Here is an 18,868-nt window from a genome sequence, read left to right as displayed (position 1 = left end):
GGAGAACTTGTGTCTGTATGTTGTATAGCCTGATTCCATTTTTCTGCAGTTTCCTTCCCTCCCTTCAAGACTTCTTTCCCTCCTTATATTTATTTATACTTTAAAGAGAATAAAGCAAAGCAAAACAAAACAGAACAAAGCAAATAAGAACATAACAATACAAGCAACACAAGATTTCTAAACAAGACAACCAGAAATCAACAGTGGCTAACATAGTGTCTCTTATTTTCTTCAAAATAGCCCATATCATCACATACAATAAAATCACACAAATAAAATAGCATGCAACCAATCAAAACAAAAGAATAAAAGCACTACTGGACTTCAAAACAACACAGTAGGAAATCAACAATGGCCACCATAATTGTATTTGTTTTCTTCAAAATAGCTGTCTACCCCTTGATACAAAATGAAATCAAATAATACAAAAACAGACTGAATCAATCAAAACAAAATAATGAAAGCATTACAAAAGTTTAAAACAAGATCATAGGAAATGAACAATAGTTAGTATAATGTCTCTTGTTTGCTTCAAAACAGTGTTTTATACCTTCACACATAATACAATCAAATAAAACACAGTAGAATAAATCTAATCAAAGTAAAAGAATAAAAGCACTATAGGACTTTGAAACAAGATGATAGGAAATCAGCAGTGGCTCCTATAATGTCTTGTTTTCTTTAGAATAACTGTTCAGGAAAGGAATAATGGTGGCTTGCTAGGAGGCTGGATGCAGAGTCTCTGCAGAGAAATCTGATCAGATGCTAGAGTATGACAACATGGAGAGGGACAAATGAATGGATAATGATTTTTATTAACTGAGGTGGTAACCAAAGGGAAAAATAAAGCTAGGAAGAGGAAGGAAAAGTGCGTGTGGAGAGATAAAACCTGATGTGCTCACTGAGATCCATTCTGCACTGTACTTGGCATGCCCAGAGGATCTAAGGTCACACTGAGACTGTGGCTGCTGATCACAGGAGTCGGCAAATCCTGGGTCCTTAATGGGAGGATGTGGCTCAGTGAGCAGTGGATCCAAGGGGAAGAGCTATATTTGCTCTCAGTGACTGCTGGAAATTGGGACTTGGGGCCCTGTGAAGCAGCCAGAGCCACCTGGCTGCACCAGAGGAGACAGCAAGAAGCTCCTGGGTTCTGAAGCTGGACACCGTGCGGTTTTCTGACTGATTCACGCTGTGCTGGGAATGCAGTGAAGAAATATGGCACAGTGTGCAGAGGAAACAAGAGGAAGATCTGCACTGATTCCCAGTGATTGCTAGGGACTGGGTCCTGCAGCTGCTGTCACTGGCTGGAGAACATCTTGGAACTGGGCAGAGTCAGAGCTGCAGTGGCATCAGTGACACAGAGAGGACTGGTGGAGGACAGCTTGGAGTTGGGCAGTCCCGAGTGCCATAGTAACATCAATCAGCTGCCCATGGCACAGAGAGAACTGGTGAGATCTGCTGGAGCTGAGCTATGCCTCTGGTTGGGACACAAAAAGCAGGTACAAAATTGTCGCAACTCTGTGTCATCCACAAGGTACAGCATAACTTGCAAATTGACTGGCACAGAGGCTCAAGGCTAGCCTGCACCATCTCTACATCCCTGTGTGTACCTCAGATAACAGCAAATAAAGGAGGGCAGCAAAAACTCCAGTCAGCATGCTTTTGAAAGAACCTAAGCAATATGGAGAGAGCCCTCCTCCAGGACACACCAGTCTGAAAGAAACCAGAAACATGACAAGAGACAGAGATTTAAAAAAATCTCTAACTGCTGAACCTGGAAAAATAAGCCCAGAAGTAAATACAGAAGAGAACCAGAGAAGCAACCATCCAATACTAGACATAGAATCAGTGGATATAAAGAAATACCTTCATGACCTCATAGACGAATTTAAAACTGTACTTCTGATCCAAGTGAGGCAAGATATAAAAAGAAATGATAAGCCTCTCCCAAGAGAACACAGATGGGAGAATGGAGGAAATCAGAAAAGTAAGAGAAACTTTTGATGAAGAATTTAAAGGTAACCTAGAATATATGAAACAGATCCAAAGAGATTACCAGGAAACTAAAAACTCCATTGAAAACTGGCAAAATGCCTTGACAGAAACTAAAGTTAGCTCTTTGAAACTTGAAGACACATTACTGATATATGATCATGAAAGAAAAGTCCTCTTAAAAATAACAAAAACCAGAAAGAAACAATTCAAAGGTTAGAAGATGATAAAAGTATACATAACTTAAGAATAAACATGTGAGTGAGGAAGCAGGAGTAACCAAAAATGAACTACAAAGAATATTCACAGATATATTAAAGGAAAACTTCTCAAGCATAGAAATGATATCCAGATAAATGAGGCATACAGAACTCCACCTACAACCAAAACAGATCTACACCCAGACATATAATGATCAAGATTCCAGAAATCCACCAAAAGAACAGAATATTAAAAGCAGCAGATTACCTACAATGGAAAAATTATCAAAATAACAACAGACTTATTAACACCAACTCTCAAATGGAGAAGGGCCTGGGGGGAAATATTCTAAACCCTGAAAGAAAATAATTTGCAACTAAGACTGATGTACCCAGAAAACTCTCTCTCAAAATTATTGGGGAAATAAGATGTTTCTAAGACAAGGAGGAACTGTGGGAGTTCATGGTCACCAACCCAATCCTACAAAGAATGCTGAAGGACATTCCAGAGAGAGGATTCCAGAAATAGTGGCAGAGAGGCCTCAATGAATGGGGCAAACAGTGGAATGAGGGAGTAAATTGGACAAGTTATAGCAGTAAATTGGAGTAGCAGACATGAGGCAGAGACGGTAAGCTATAATCATTAATACAGATAGCCTTGATACACTAAAAAACCAGGCAGAGTAGATTAGGAGGCAGAATCCATTGAGATGCTCTGAATGGGAAATACACTCAAACCCAAAGGAGGGTTAATAAACTGAAAGCCAAAGATGAGAAAGCAAAGCTGTATGTGACAGGAAACCAGAGAGAAATATGGACAACTCATCCAGCAGGTACAGATAGATGACACTTTTGGGCAGTGTAGAACTACACAGCTGGAAGGAAGGAAAACCCTATGACTTTAGTAAGTAAAGGAGTACAGCTCAATATCAAGCTCAGGGGTAGAAAGGTCCAGCAACACTCAGATAGACAACAGACTGGCCGCCTAATCTAAAAACTAAAGGGGCTAGTGAGACCCAAAAATAGGATGGTGCATGGTCACTCGCCTTTGGCTGCCCTCTTTCCAAAATTGAGAGTGCAGGTGGGCCCAAGATCCCCAGAGTGGGTTGAGTATGGCAGGAAGCTGGAAGGTTTTGCAGGCAGGCCCAAGACCTGCTGAGCTGGTCAAGTGTGACAATAAGCTGTGAAAAGAGTGTGACAATAAGCTGTGAAATTCCTTGGCTGGTGGGAGCAAGGATCTTCAACTCCCAGGGCTTGGGATGATGTGGGGACACTCACCTCTGGCTGCCCAGTTTCCAGAACTGAGGGTCCAGGAAGGTCCAAGCTCTCTGGAGCTGCCCTAGCATAGCAGGAAGCTGGGAAGTTGGTACAGGCAGCCCCAAGACCAGCAGAGCTAGCAGAGTGTGGCAGGAAGTCAGGAAGTTCCATGACAGGAGGGGGTGATGATCCCAAACTCCCAGAGCTTGGGATGGTGAAGGGACACTCACCTCTGGCCCCACAGTCTCCAGAACCTAGGGCACGGGCAGGCCCAAGATCCCCAGAGCTGGCTGAGCGTGGAAGGAAGCTGGGAATTTGGTGCAGGCAGGCCCAAGACTGGTTGAGTGTGGCAGGAAGCTGTGAAGTTCCTAGGCTGGTGGGAGCCTATGTTTTCAAGAATTCCACCTTCTTTGTCTTCCAGCACATACAGTGTTCCTATTTTAACATTCAGATATTTAATCCACTTTTACTTCAGTTTTATACATGGTGACAGCTTTGCCTCTAGTTTTAGTTTTTTCATAAGGAAAGCCAATTTTTCTAGCACCAGTTATTAAAGAAATTATCTGTCTTCCAGTGAATGTGTTTGGACTCTTTATGAAAGTTTAGGTGGCTGTGTGTGTTTGTAGTTGTAGTTGTATCTTCTAATCTATTCCATTGATCTTTAGGTCTGTTTTTATTCCAATATCATGATGATTTTGTTATAGTTGCTTTGTAATATAACTTCAAGTCATGGATTGTGATGCAGTCTTCCTTGCTATTGTTGCTTAGAATTTCCTTTGTTATTCTAGGTCTCTTCTAGTTCCAGATAAGTTTTACAATTTTGCTATGTCTGTGATGTATGCCAGTGGTGTTTTGATTGGTGTTGCATTAAATGTGTACAACAATTATGTGTGAATGGCCATTTTCACAATGTTTATTCTTCCTATCCATGAACAAGGAATGTCCTTCTATTTTGTGAGGGTTTCCTAGATTTCTTTTTTCAGGGTATTATAATTTTTCCTGATTAGAACTTTTACTTCATTTGTTAGATTGATTTATAAGTATTTCATTTTTTGGATGCTATTGTGAAGGATGTGGCTTCTCTTATTTCTCTCTCAGTGAGTTTTTTGTTAGTGTATAGGAATGATATTGATTTTTGAGTGTTGAAATGTATCCAGCTACATTACTGAATTTTTTATTATACCTAGGAGTATCATGTCATCTGCAAACAGTGATAATTTAACTTCTTCTTTTCCTGTCCTTACTCCTTTTATTTCTCTCACTTGTGTAATTGCTCTTGTTAGCATTTCCAGCTCTAAATTGAATAAGAGTGATGATAATGGACATCCTTGACTTCTTCCTCATTTTAGGGTAAATATTTTCAGTTTTTGGCTGCTTAATATGATGCTGGCTGTTGGTTTGTCAAAATGGCTTTTATCACATTGAGGTAAATACCATCTATTCCAATTTTCTCTAACCTTCTTATAATGACTAAGTGTTGGACCTTATCAAAAGCTTTTTGTCCATCTATAGAAATGGTCTTTTGGTTCTTATTTTTGGCTCTGTTGATATGGTGGATTACATTTCTTGATTTGCATACATTGAACCATACCTGCATTACTGGGATGAATCACACTTGTTCATGGTGCATAATCTTCTTGATGCTTTGCTACATTCTACTTTGTATTATTTTATTGAGAATTTTTGCATCTATGTTCGTTAAGGAGAGTGGCCTGTGGTTCTCTTTTTTCCTTGAGTCTTTCTTGGTTTTGATACATGAATAATATTTGCTTCCAGGAATGAGTTAGAGAGAATCGCTTACCTTTCAATTCCATTGAAGAGTTTCAGGAGTGTCAGCATTAAATCTTCTTTAAATTTCTTGTCGAATTCAGCAATGAATCCATCTGGACTTGAGCTTTTCTTTGTTGGTAAGGATTTAATTACATTTTCAATTTCATTAATAGAAATTGGATTTTTCTGCAGTTTTACATCTTCTTGATGCAACTTTGTTAGTTCTTTACATTTCCAGGAATCTGTCCATTTCTTCTGTGTTATCAAGTCTGAGAGTAGAGATTTTTGAAATACGTATTGATGATCTGCTGTATTTTCACAGGGTCTGTAGTGATTTCATCCTTTTCATTCCTTATTACATGTATTTGAGTTTTTTTTTTTCTTTTTAAAATAAGGTTGGCTATGGGCTTCTCAATTTTGTTTATTCTTTCAAAGAACCAATTCTTTGATTCATTGATTCTCTGGATTGTTTTCTTAGTCTCTATTGCATTAATTTCTGCTCTGATATTTATAATTTCCTCCCTTCTTTTGGTGTTGAGCTTGACTTGCTCTTCTTTTTCTAGATGTTTGAGGTGTAACATGAGGTTGTTTATTTGTGTTTGTTCTGTTTTCCTGATGTGTGAATTCACTGTGATAAAATTTTCTCTGAGGACTGCTTTCCTTGTGCCCCACAGTTTCCAGTTAGATGTATTTCTGTTTTCATTTGCTTGTAGGTATTGTTTAATTTCTTCTTTTATTTCCTCTATGACCATCTGATTGCTCAGGTGTGTATTATTTAATTTTCATGTGTTTATGTTGTTTTTGCACTTTCATAAAGTTCTAGTTTCATGGCACTAGGGTCTGATAACATGCATGGCATAATTTCAATTCTTTTGTATTTCCTTAAGCATAATATATGGACTATTTTAGAGAATATTCCATGTGCTGCTGAGAATAATGTATATTCTGATGTTGTTGTGTGCAACACTCTGTTTACATCCAAAAAGTCCATTTGTTCACAGGTGTGATTCAGTTCTTTATTTCTTTCCTGATTTTCTGTCTAATTGATCTGTGTCTTTGTGTTAATGTGATGTTAAGGTCTCCCATTAAAATTGTGTTATTACTGATTTTATTTTTCATTTTTATGAATATTTTTTGTATATCTGGGTGCTCCCAAATTTTGTGTGTATATTTTTATCTCTTTCTCTTGATGTCTTCCCCTAACTAGTATGTAGTGACCTTCTCTATCTTTGCATCATTCATGGTTTGAAGTTCACATTGTCTGCAAACAGAATAGCCACCCCTGATTTTTGGGGTATCCTGTTCTATGTAGTATTATTTTCCATCCTCTGAATTTCAGTGTATGAGTTTCCTTTTGGGTTAGATGTGTTTCTTGTATACTGTATATGGTTGGATGTCATTTCTTGATCCATTCTGCCAATCTATTGCTTTTAATTGGTGAAATGAGGCTATTTATATTAATAGTTATAGCGCATATATTGGTATACTTTTAACATTTTGTCTTTCTGCTGTTGATTCTTTGCCATTCCACTCTGTTTAATTGTTCCTCTTGTTTAGTGTTTCTTTCCTATGTCTATTTAGAATGTCTTTCAATATTCTTTCCGGGATTGGTTTGGTGGTCATGAGGTTCTTCAGCTGTTCTTCATTATGGAAATATCTTATTTCTCTATCCATTTTGAAAGGCACTTTTTCACAGTACATCAGTCTGGGTCTGAAGTCATTTACTTTAGGATCTAAAATACTTCACTCCATGCTCTTCTTGACTTCATAGTTTGTGTTGAGAAGTCTGCTGTGATTCTGGTGCACTTTCCTTTATTGGTGATTGGTCTTCTCTCTGGAAGCTTTTAATATTCTGTCTTTATGTTGGATATCTGTTGATTATTTTATGTCTGGGTGAAGTTTTATTTTGGTTATGGTTATTTGAAGTTCTATATGATTCAGTGATTTGTATATCAGTTTCAATTCTCACATTTGGAAAATTTTATACATTAATTCTGTAAATAACCTGTTGATATCATTTGTTTTGTCACTTTCTTTTTCATTTGAACCTATCATTCTTATTTTGTTTTTCTTTGCATCGTCTTGCAAGTGTTGAATTGTTATTTCCTGATTCCTTGTTTTTTTTAAAATTTTATTTAAAGTGGAAGAAAAGCAAAACAAAAATGGTAGAAACAATTCAGAATTTCAAAAAATAAACAGTAAAATATCACTAGTTGATAAAACCTACATGCAGTTATATCATTTAGTGCACTTTGCTTTCCTCTCCTTTTTACAATATAAATTATACATTTTGGGTTTCATTATTCCTACAGTTCTTATTACTTTTTACAGTAGAGACACAATATGAGATTTATAAATATGATTCTTATTTCTTTCACTAATGAGGATAGTCTCAAGTTGTCTCCGTTTACCTGTGAAAGCCTCAAGATTATCCTTTTTGTAGCTGAGCAATATTCCACTGTATAAAAGCATTACATTTTTTCATCCACTCTGCAGTTGATGGGCATTTTGATTGTTTCCAAGGTTTAGCTATTACAAAATATGCTGCTAAGACCATTGGTGCACATATATCACTGTGCCATGACCTTTTCAGTGTTGCTGAGAAAATACCCAGTAGGGGAATAGCTGGATTGAATGAAACTTCTAATCCTAGTCTTCTGAGAATTCTCCATACTGATTTCCACAGTGGTTACATCAGTCTACATTCCCAACAAGAGTAGAGCAGTGTTCTTTTTCCCCCACAGCATCACCAACATTTGTTATCAGTTGATTTCTTGATGGAAGCTATTCTTTCCAGAGTGAGGTGAAATCTCAATGCTGTTTTAATTTGCATTTCTTGAATGACCAGTGATGATGAGCATATCTTTGTGAATTTATTTACCATTTGTATATCTTCATCTGAGAAATGTGTGTTCATTTCAGATGTACATTGTGGGAGAAGGACTTTGAATTTGAGGAACTTGATGTTATTCAATTTTTTATAAGTTCTGGATATAAGTCCTTTGTGTGACTGCTGGCTAAAATTCTTTCCCATTATGTGGGTTTTCTTTTCACTCTGCTGATGATTTCCTTTGAAGTGCAAAAACTTTTCAATAATATGAGATCCCAATTTTTGATTCTTTGAAGTGTTTCCTATGCAGTTTGCATTTTGTTCATAAATTCTATGCCTACCCCTATGTCTGCAAGACTTCTACCTACCTTGTCTTCCAGTAGATTTAGTGTTTCTGTTTTAATATTTAGATCTTTGAAACATTTTTTAGGTTTATGTGATAGGCATGAGTCTAGTTTCAATCTTTGGCATGTGGAGAGCCAGTTTTTCCAACACCAGTTATTAGAGAGGCTATGTTTCTTCCAATGGACATGTCACCCCCTTTGTCAAATATCAGTTGGCTGAGTGCCTTTGAAATTGCGTTTGCTTCTTCTAATTTGTTCCACTGATCCTTAGGTCTATTTTTTTGCTGGTACCATGCTGATTTTTATCATTGTAGCTTTGTAGTATAGTTTCAAGTCAGGAAATGAGATGTTTCCTGTCTTGCCTTTGTTGCCCAGAATTGCCTTTGGTATTCTAGGTTTCTTCTTTCTCCAAATGAATTTTAGGGTTGTTTTCTCCAGATATGTGAGATATGCTAATTATATTTTGAGTGAGGTTGTTTTAAATCTGTATAACAGATGGGAGCATTGCTATTTTCACAATGTTGGTTCTTGCTCTCCAAGAGCAAGAAATTTCCTTCCTTTTTCTAATGTGTCCTTTTTGAGCATAACATTATTTTTAGCATATAGGTCTTTTACATTCTTAGTTAGGTTGATTCCTAAGTATTTCATTTTTTAGATCCTATTGTAAAGGCAGCATTTCCATAATTTCTCTCTGAGTGAGTTTTTTTTTTGTTTGTGTACAGGAATGCTATAGAGTTTTGACCATTGACTTTGTATTCAGGTACACTGATAAGTTTGCTTATTACCTCTAGTAGTCTTTTAATGGAGTTTTTTGGGTCTTCCATATAGAATATCATGTCCTCTGCAAATATTGATAATTTAACTTGTTCCTTTCCTTTTTTATTCATTTTATTTCTCTCTCTTGTCTAATTGACCTGGCTAGTATTTCCAGAACTATGTTAAATCAGAGTCATGATAGTGGAAATCCTTTTCTTACTCCTGATTTTAGAGTGAAAACTTTAAAACTTTCAGATTATAAATAATCTCCCTTTATTATAATGTGGGCTGTTGGTTGTCATACATGGCGTTTATGAGATTGAGGTGGATACCATGTATTCTGTGTTTTTGAAGGCCTTTTTCATGAACATGAGTTGGACTTTACCAAAAACTTTTCCTGAATCTATTGAGAAGACCATGTGGTTTCTGTTTTTGGTTCTGTTGAAGTGGTATATTATATTTATTGATTTACACATGTTAAACCATCCTTGCATTCCTGGAATTGGTCATGGTGTGTAATCTTCTTGATGATTTGCTGCACTGTATTTGCCAGTATTTAATTAAGAATCTTTGCATCAATGTTCTTTAATGAGATTGGCCTATGGTTCTCCATTTTGGTTGGGTCATTCTCTGGTTTTGATATCAGAGTAACACTTGCCTCCAGGAATGATTTAGGGAGTATTGCTTCCTTTTAAATTTCATTGAAGAGTTTATGAAGTATTGGCATCAATTCTTCTCTAAATTTCTTGTAGATTTCAGCCATGAATCCATCAGGACCTGGGCTTTTCTTTGTTGGTAAGCTTTTAATTACATTTTCAAATTCAATAGCTGATATTGGGTTATTGAAAATTGCTATATCATTTTGGTTGAGCTTTGGTAGTTCATGTTTCTAGAAATCTGTCCATTTCTTCTGATTTTCCATTCTATAAGAGTAGAGATTTTCAAAGGAGGTATTCATAATCTTTTGAATTTCCATGGGATCTGTAGTAATTCCCCTCTTTTCTGTCCTTATTGAGTGAATTTGGGTTTTTCTTTCTTTTTCTTGATAAGGTTAGCTAGAGATTAGTCAATTTTGTTTATGCTCACAAAAAACAGCTTTTTGATTCATTGATTGCATTTTTTAGTTTCAATTGCCTTGATTTCTGCTCTATTATTTAAAATTTCCTCTCTTCCACAAGCTTTGGGTTTAACTTGTTCTTTTTTTTCCTAGAAGATTGACATGAAACATTAGGTTGTTTATTTGTGCTCATTCTGCTTACTTGTTATGACAATCTATTTCTATATATTTCCCTTTTAAGGCCACTTTCATTGCATCCTGTAGTTTAAAGTATGATGTTTCTGCATTTTTCTGGAATTTAGGTATTGCTTTATTTTTTTCTTTAATTTCATCTGTAGCCTTCTGTTTGTTCAGAAGTTTGTTGTTTAAGTTCCATGTATTTATGCAGGTTTTGCAATTTCTTTTGCCATTAAATTCCAGTATCAGTGTGCTATGGTCAGATATTTCACATGGGGTAATTCCAATACCTTTACATTTACTTAAGAATGTTTTATGGTATAAAATATGATCTATTTGGAGAATGTTTCATTTGCATCTGATAAGAATGTGTATTCTGATGTGGTTGGGTGGAATATTCTGTAAAGATCTACTAAATCCATTTGTCCACAGGTATAATTCAGTTGTGTTATTTCTTTGTTGAGTTTTTGTCTAGTTTATCTATCTCTTTATGAGAATGGGGTATTAAAGTCACGTGTTATAATTGTGTTCTTGTGTATTTGGTTTTTCATGTCTATTAGAATTTGTCTTATATAGATGGGTACTCTTGTATTTGTTGTGCATATATTTGTAATTGTTAGGTTGTCCTCTTGAATTTTTCCACTAACAAGTATGTAGTGACCTTTTTAAACTGTTTGTTTTTTTTATACCAGGGATTGAACTCATGACCTCATGCTTGCCAGGCAGGCACTTATGCCACTGAGCTAAATCTCCAGCCCTTAATCTCTTTTAATCATTTTAGGTTTGAAGTTCCCATTGTCTGCAATTAGAATAGTTACCCCGAGCTATTTTCTGTGTTCCTGTTCATGGAATACTGTTTTCCATCCTTTGAATTTTAATCTATGTGTTTCCTTTTGGGTTCAGTGTGTTTCTTGTATATAGCATATTGTGGTATCATGTTTCTTGATCCATTCTGTCAACCCATTTCTTTTGATAGTTGATTTCAGGCCATTTTCATTTATGGACTTAATTGATATGTACTGGCTCTACTTTTCCATGTTATGTTCCATTTGTTTGCTTTCTGTTTTTTCCCCTTGTTTAATGGCTTGTCATATCTGGTGGTTTCTTTCTGTTGTTGTTCTGATGGTGATCATTTTCATCTTTATCTATTATGTCTTTCAATACTCTTTCTAGGGTTGGTTTTGTGGACATGAATTTCTTCAGTTTTTCTTTGTCGTGGAAAGATCTTGTTTCCCCATTAAAACTAAATGAAAGTTTTTCTGGCTACATCATTCTGGGTTGAAATCTGTTTTCCTTCAGGGCTTGAAATACCACATTCCAAGCACATCTTGACTTGAGCATTTATGCTGAAGAATCTGCTGTGATTCTAATGGGCTTACCTTGATAGGTGAGTTGTGTCTTTTCTTTATCAGCTTTTAGTATTTTGTTTTTATGCTGCATATCTGAGATATTAATTATTGTATGTCTGGTTGTATGTTTATGTTGGTTGTGATTGTTTGGCATTCTATATGCCTCACTTATCTGCATTTCAGATTTTTCCCCACATTTGAGAAATTTTCTGCTATTAATTCTGTGAATAGTTGAGTCATGTTGTTTGCCTTCATTCCTGCATCTTCAAAATTCTATCCTCAGCTTCATTTAAATGGTTTTGACAGAATTGCATAGAATTTTTTGTTTCTTGGATGTCTCTTTGAGTGAGTTTTATGAATTCTGTTTGTTTTCTATATTGTTCCTTTAAGGTTTCAATCAGTTTCCCATGCTCCTGTACTTTTTTTTATCTATTTCTTCTCTAGCTGTGCTGAGTAACTACTTTCTAAGGTTGTTATTTCTTTCTTTACATGAGAGATTATTTCTAATTTGATTTTCTCTGTAGCCTTGTGTAGCTTTTTTTATTTCACTTGCTATCTTTTCAGAGATTTCTGGTGTATTACTTTTGAAGTCCTCTGTTTCAGTGTGTCCTGTACTTGCTCCTGATGGATTAGATGTTTGAGATTACACTTTTCTTTTTTGTTTTGCCATTTTCCCATTTAGGGTTAATATTTGGTCCTTCAGCCCCATTAATGTCAACTGTTGGCAGTGTGTATCTTGAGATCCTACTGTAACATTGATGCTTTTCCAATTGCTGGGTTCCACAATGGAGAGCCAGGCCTGTCACCTGAATTCCTCCTGCAGGGACTGTTGGAAGAGTCCTATATTTTTCCTATGCTGACAAGTGTAGTGGTACTGATAGCGATCAATCCCCTATTTCCTGCTGTTATTATGTCTTCAGGTTCAGATTCACCAGATATCTTTGTTTATAGTGTTTGTCTCAGCTAGTAAATACAGTATCTCTGAGTGTCCCCCAGACACTCTTAATTTTCTCCAGGTTGGGAGAGACCTTATTGGCATGCTCCTCAACCTACCTGATATTCTCTGTGTGGAATAAGTACTCATCTACCCTCTTGCTAAGCTCACCATGGCCTATTTCTTGAGGGTACTTTGCTATTGCTCTTGTTTACCCACTGAAGGTGGCAAACTCTATTCCTATTTTATGTGCAAACTCATATCACTGATGGAGGCTGCTAAGTTCTTCTGTGCAGATGAGGGGTTACTGAGTCTTCCCTTGATACTGCTTGTCTAATCCACTGCAGTCCAATGTTTTGGGGTAGGTGTGTGAGCCAAAGATCAACCACAATGAGGTTCAGGAAGTGAAGGGTTCCCTGATGGCATCGGTGGGACTGCTGTGTCGCTATTTGCAGGTTGTAGTTCCTAATTCCTGATGTGGGTGGCCAGGACTGCAGGGACATAGGAGGGGCCCAGTTCTGGTCCCACTCCACCCACACCACTGGCTAGAATTCCTGGGCCTTGCAAAGTGGTCTGCAGGGTCAAGCTGGGCCCCATGCATATTTCTGTCTGGAGATTGTGGGTCCCACCAAGTCTTGTTTTCTTGAATGAGTAGGGAGTATTCAAAAAGAAATATTCTTAGATTTATTGTCTGCATCTCCTTTTATTGTGTTTCTTCTCCCTATGTAGAGTCTAGGAATCTTTTGTCTTCCCCTTGCTTTTCTTCCAGACCTTTTTCTGATTTCTTGTTATTTTTAAAAGGCCTTTCATTTCCTGTTCACTAGCTTCAATCTTGTCTTTGAGTTCTTAAATTCTACCTTCACTTTTGTTGAGGTGTTTTTGTCACCTTTCAATGAATTGTTTTATTTCCTGTATATCTCTTTGAATTTGCTTCATGTACTCTGTTTCTTATATTGTTCATTCAGGGTTTCCATCTTTTTGCATTGTTCCTCTAAGTTTTTAACTATGTCTTCTTTAGACATGTTCAGCATTTCTTTCATTACATTTGTCTTTTGTTCTTTTACCTGGGAGATTATTTCTGATCTGAGTCCTTTTACAGCTTCCCAGAATTGTTTCTTTTCTTTTCTTTTCTTTTTTTTTTTATCGGTACTGGAGATCGAACTCATGACCCAGAATTGTTTCTGTGCTTCAGTTGTTATCATTTCAGGAATTTCAGATGTGTGGCTTAAGTTCTCTTCTGTGTCCTTGTGTCCTAGGCTTGCTTGGGTGGGCCTGGAAGTTTGAGATTGCATTTTGCTCTTTCATTTTGGCATTTTCCCTATATTTCTGTGTTTCAAGTGGTGTTCCAAAGCTTATCCTGTGTGCCAAGAATCACCTCGTTCACTTTTGGTTCCTGGGGCAGATTGCGGGAACTATAAGCCACTTGGAGGTCACTGGGCTAGACCAGTTAGGTCCACAGGGATCTTCTTTGCATCCTCTGGTGATTTGGTATGCTGGATATAGTCTTACTAGGTGGAATCAATGTTCCACAGCTTCCCTGTGCACTGGGATTCAACTCACACACATATGACCCCCAGGAATGAATTCAAGCTTCACCTAGCCACTTGGAGGTCATTGGTCATGGCCCAGTTAGCCTTGTGGGGACCACTAATGGGTCCTCTATTGATTTGTAAAGTTGGGCATGGTCTTACTGGTTGGGAGAAAAGTTCCAAACCTCCTCATGTGCTGGGGTTCAACTTGCACACATTCTGCTACTGGTTCTGAATTTAGGCCCCTGCTAGCCTCTTGAATGTCACTTTGAGTAGTCTAGTTAGGTCTATGGGAAATTTCCATATGTCTTTTGGTGATTTGGGATATTGGGCATGGTCTTACTGGTGGAAGTTACTTTCTTTCTGAAGCTTCCCCATGTATTGTGATTCAACTCATGCATGTTCAGCTCCTGGGACTGAATTCAGGCCTCTGCTAGCCACTTGGAAGTTGCTGGGTATCTCCTTAAACACTTTTATAAAATGTAAAATAATGAACTCAGACAAAAGTCCATATACTTGCTTTCTTCCTATGATTCAGAATAATAAATTGTGCATAACTTTTACAGTATCTATGTGCAGTATATAGTGCATAATACATTTTGAATGATGCTAATTTTACCTCATTTATATTCCTTTATGATCCTAGTAGGTTAAGCATCGTGGATGTGCTCCCATCATTTCCTGCCACATAAACCTTCATCTGTGGAAATCTGGAGAATTCCAGTGGTGGTTCAATCTCAGTTGAGGTTCCTCATCACATTTCTTTCAGTAATGTTGCATACTTACCTTATCTTCTATACATGAAATTAGGGATCCCATGTTGTTCTGAGAGCAACAGAAAGGAATTTTTAGCATCCTCCATTAAATTATGGACCTCACAGCTCAGAGAAGTGTTGGGTATAAGCAGAGGATTCCAGTCAATCTCTTCTATGGAAAAAGTATAAGCCAGGTGGTTCTAGTAGTTCCTAGGTATCAGCCTGCAGAGGGAGGATAGAGGCCCATAAGGAAAAGGATAAATGATCATCTCCCATCCAATCCAGTATCATTTATGACCTGAATGTTTGTGCTTTTTCCACAGACACATAGAATGGTGTTATGGTTTATGTCAGTGGCTCCCAGGCCTCATGCATTTACATTATGCATCTGTGATTGGTTCATTGTCTAGTGTTTGGATTGATGGTGTCAGTGCTCCACCTACATAAGGATGGAGCTGGGATGTGATGTAATGGCAGGAAGAAGGTGTTTCTCACTCTCTTGCCAGTTTCAGTCTTGCTGTTTGCAGCCAACATGAACTGTGGCCCTGCCATGCCACCCTGCTTTGAAGCCAAATGAGTATGGGTTGAAACCTCCAAAAACTGTAAGAAAAGAACCTTTCCTTTCCCAACTTTGGTCATGAGGTATTTTGTCTCAGCAATGAGTAAAAAGTAACTAAGACAAATGGGAAGTTAACTATGTATGTGATCATATTGAAAGTTTAATTTTTAATGGCATTAGAATGAGAGACATTATAAAGGTGAATCTCTCATGAAGCCTTTTTGTGGCCTTACAAATTTGAAGGAAGAATTCCTTAAGTATTCAGGTATGTGAGGACCACTGTGAAAATTGTCACTCATAAACCAGGAAGCTGATTATCTCTTGATTTTTCCATAAGCTGTATAACTATTAAAAGTAAATGACTGTTGATGTAGACAACCAGTTACTGATTCATTTTTATGCATTGGGCTAAAAAAGCTATATCATAAGTAAGGATAAACAATTAGTAAATTTAATTCATCATCAGAAGAATAGGCCTCATGAAGTCTTAGAATTTATTATTGATGCATGTGAATTAATTTTGGCTTGACACAGATCTTAACACCGCAATTCATTTGAAGGAAATTTAAAACAAAAAAAGTTTACATCCATGTTCGGTGTTGTAAATCATCTTTGGTATCAATAATTAAGATAACTGCATGTATTAACACATCACTTAATGCTTAACATTACCACATTGATGTTCACAACAGAGATGTTCTCTGAAGTTGGAAATTTGAAAGAAGTGGGAAGTTAGGTTACTTAAGCCTCTGTTCCAGCAAATTACAGTAGACTCCCAGAACTTCAGACCAGTAAACAAACAAATCATGAATGTAGAGAGGACACTTGAAAGAAGCAGAGTGGGACACAGGAACCTATAAAACTCAACATTAAAAATTTAAGCATCAACATTTTAAACTTGAATGTATAAATGTAAACTGAAGGCCAAACCATACTTTGTAGAAGTGCTTATTCCAAAGTGCCTTTTTCTCCTCATCTTTCCCATAGTTTATTGCACAAATAATTAGTCAGTCAATGACACATTCTTAACTTTAGCTATTCTGATACTTGAAATTTCAGGAAGAAATAATACTCTATCTTCTTTTTAAAATTTAATAGTTTTACCTTTTAATTCTTGATTGATAAACATGTAGATGTCCACATCTTTTTGATAGTTGCTATGTGAATGATAAAGCACATATTCTTACTGTTTATACAGTGATATAGAGCAAGTGCTGTCTTCCATACACTTAAAAAAAAGTCTGTCACTGGCCTATATGCCAAGATTAGAATATATATTCTCATTTCAGATTTTGAGGATGCTTCATACTGATTTTCTTATTGATGCTTAAATTTTTCAATGTTGTGTTGTCAAAAGGAGATGAGAATTGAAAAATGAAACTATTGTCTCAAAACACTGATAATGTGACTTTTAAAATTTGCTAATATCAAGTTAGCTGAAGGCAAAACTACAAACTCAAAATTGTCATTATCAAAAAATATAAATTATTTTCAGATTACCTGCATTTGCAGAGAAAGGAAAGATGGGGTGGCATATTTACATCTTCATTTAACTCTTGGATATCTCCAGGTACAACTTTAGATTGTGGTTTTGTAATCATTGCTCCATTAAATTTTTAAAAATTGAAGGAGATCCAGGTTTTCATGCTAAAATCTTTGGCCAGAAACAATATGTCAGATACAGATTATTAGTCATAAAAAGTACCATAGTAAATTCTATGGCATCAGTTTTAAAATGTAGATTTTGTTGTTACAATCTTTTAAAAACTTCGCTGTGATAGTAGTTCTCCTCTCTTAAATATATATATAGAAATTGTGTGTAACATTCACTTGGGTTAGTTTTACATGCATGGATCACAAACATAATTTATAAATCCAAAACATTATAGCTTGTAAACTGAGCCAACTGATTAATTATGTTAGATTTCATCTGTGACAATCAAGGACATTTTTACATACAAAGAGTTAAAATAACACCTACAAAAATAGGTTTTGATCAGCAGTGGACTTTCTGATCTTGTAGCTCTTTGGAAATTTAGGGATATTTAAAATACTCTTTGCTAAATATCATGCACATGTGTGCATGCACACACATGCCTGCTCATACTTTTCATTAAATTCTGAAACACATTGAACAAGTCAGGCAATGTAAAAATGAATAATCACTATGATCAGTTTCTATTGAATCACACAGAAAATAGGACATAGTAGAAAATAGTAGCAAGGATCTCCAGAAATCTGGAGAGGAAGAGAGAAAAAGAAAGAAATAGCCTGCTCTGCAGTAAGAATGTAAGCATTGAACTTTACAAATCAAAAGAAAGAATATGAGCACATAAAGTAAGTTTTCACATCAAAAGAAGCAAAAGAGATGATTTTGAAGTATAATATAAAGTAAATTGGACCTAAAAACCAACAAGATAAATACAAAGAATTCTGTGGATATTTCTACTTTGTGATCAATAAAATAGGTATTTTTCAGGAAAGAGTAATAAAGTACACCAATTTTAGGAAAAACAAAAACCACATGAAGTAAGATAGTAACAAAATACACAAATTATTGAACAGAATTCAAAGTTTATCATCTGGATTTTCATAAATGATATATTTTAATATTTAAAATTAAAACACAAAAACATGAAGAGACAAAAATAAATGGAGTTTCATGAAACAGAACTGGAAGCCAGGCACATGACTTGCATCTGTCATCCAAGCTTTCAGGGACACTGAAGACTCAGCTTGAAGCCCAGCCTGTGCACCTTCCTGACTTACCAGGTACCTACCTCAAATAGTAAAAATGATCCATGAGACCTAGCTCAGTGTGAAGGCCAAGGTTTCAACCCACAGTATTGCACAAAATATTTACTATATAAGGAGTTTATTTATAAAAACTGAATATAAAACACTAAGACAAGGAAAGAGTTTTATGAAACTCACATGACCTTGTTATGAACAAAAAATAATAAGGTATAGAATTGCTCTGAGGTCATTAGAAATTTGATATTGTAAAATATATCAACTTTTTTCAAAGACCAGAACAAAATATTTATTGATGTTCATACAACTTTTAATTTTAGCAAGCATCTATTTCTTGTTGAATGCATTGGTTTAGGAGAAAGGTATTTCTTTAATATTAACTCAGTGAAACTCAAATAAATCTACATGGAGATGTACCATGAAGGATGGATTCATCAGCCCACTTGATTTAACTATTTGATACTGTGTATAGACTGTCACTTGGCATCCATAAACATATGCAATTAGTATTTATTAACTATTTAAAATGAAATTAAAGAGAGAACTGAAACTCTTTCAATGCAAAACTTGGATTTGCCTCAAGAATATAGGTAAGATCACAATAA

Source organism: Cavia porcellus, unplaced genomic scaffold (assembly GCF_034190915.1).
Source record: "Cavia porcellus strain 051 isolate PalLab524CR breed Dunkin Hartley unplaced genomic scaffold, mCavPor4.1 scaffold_18, whole genome shotgun sequence".
In the NCBI taxonomy this organism is placed as follows: Eukaryota; Metazoa; Chordata; class Mammalia; order Rodentia; family Caviidae; genus Cavia; species Cavia porcellus.
The sequence above is the reverse complement of the archived record's forward strand: the minus strand, read 5'-3'. Positions refer to the sequence as shown.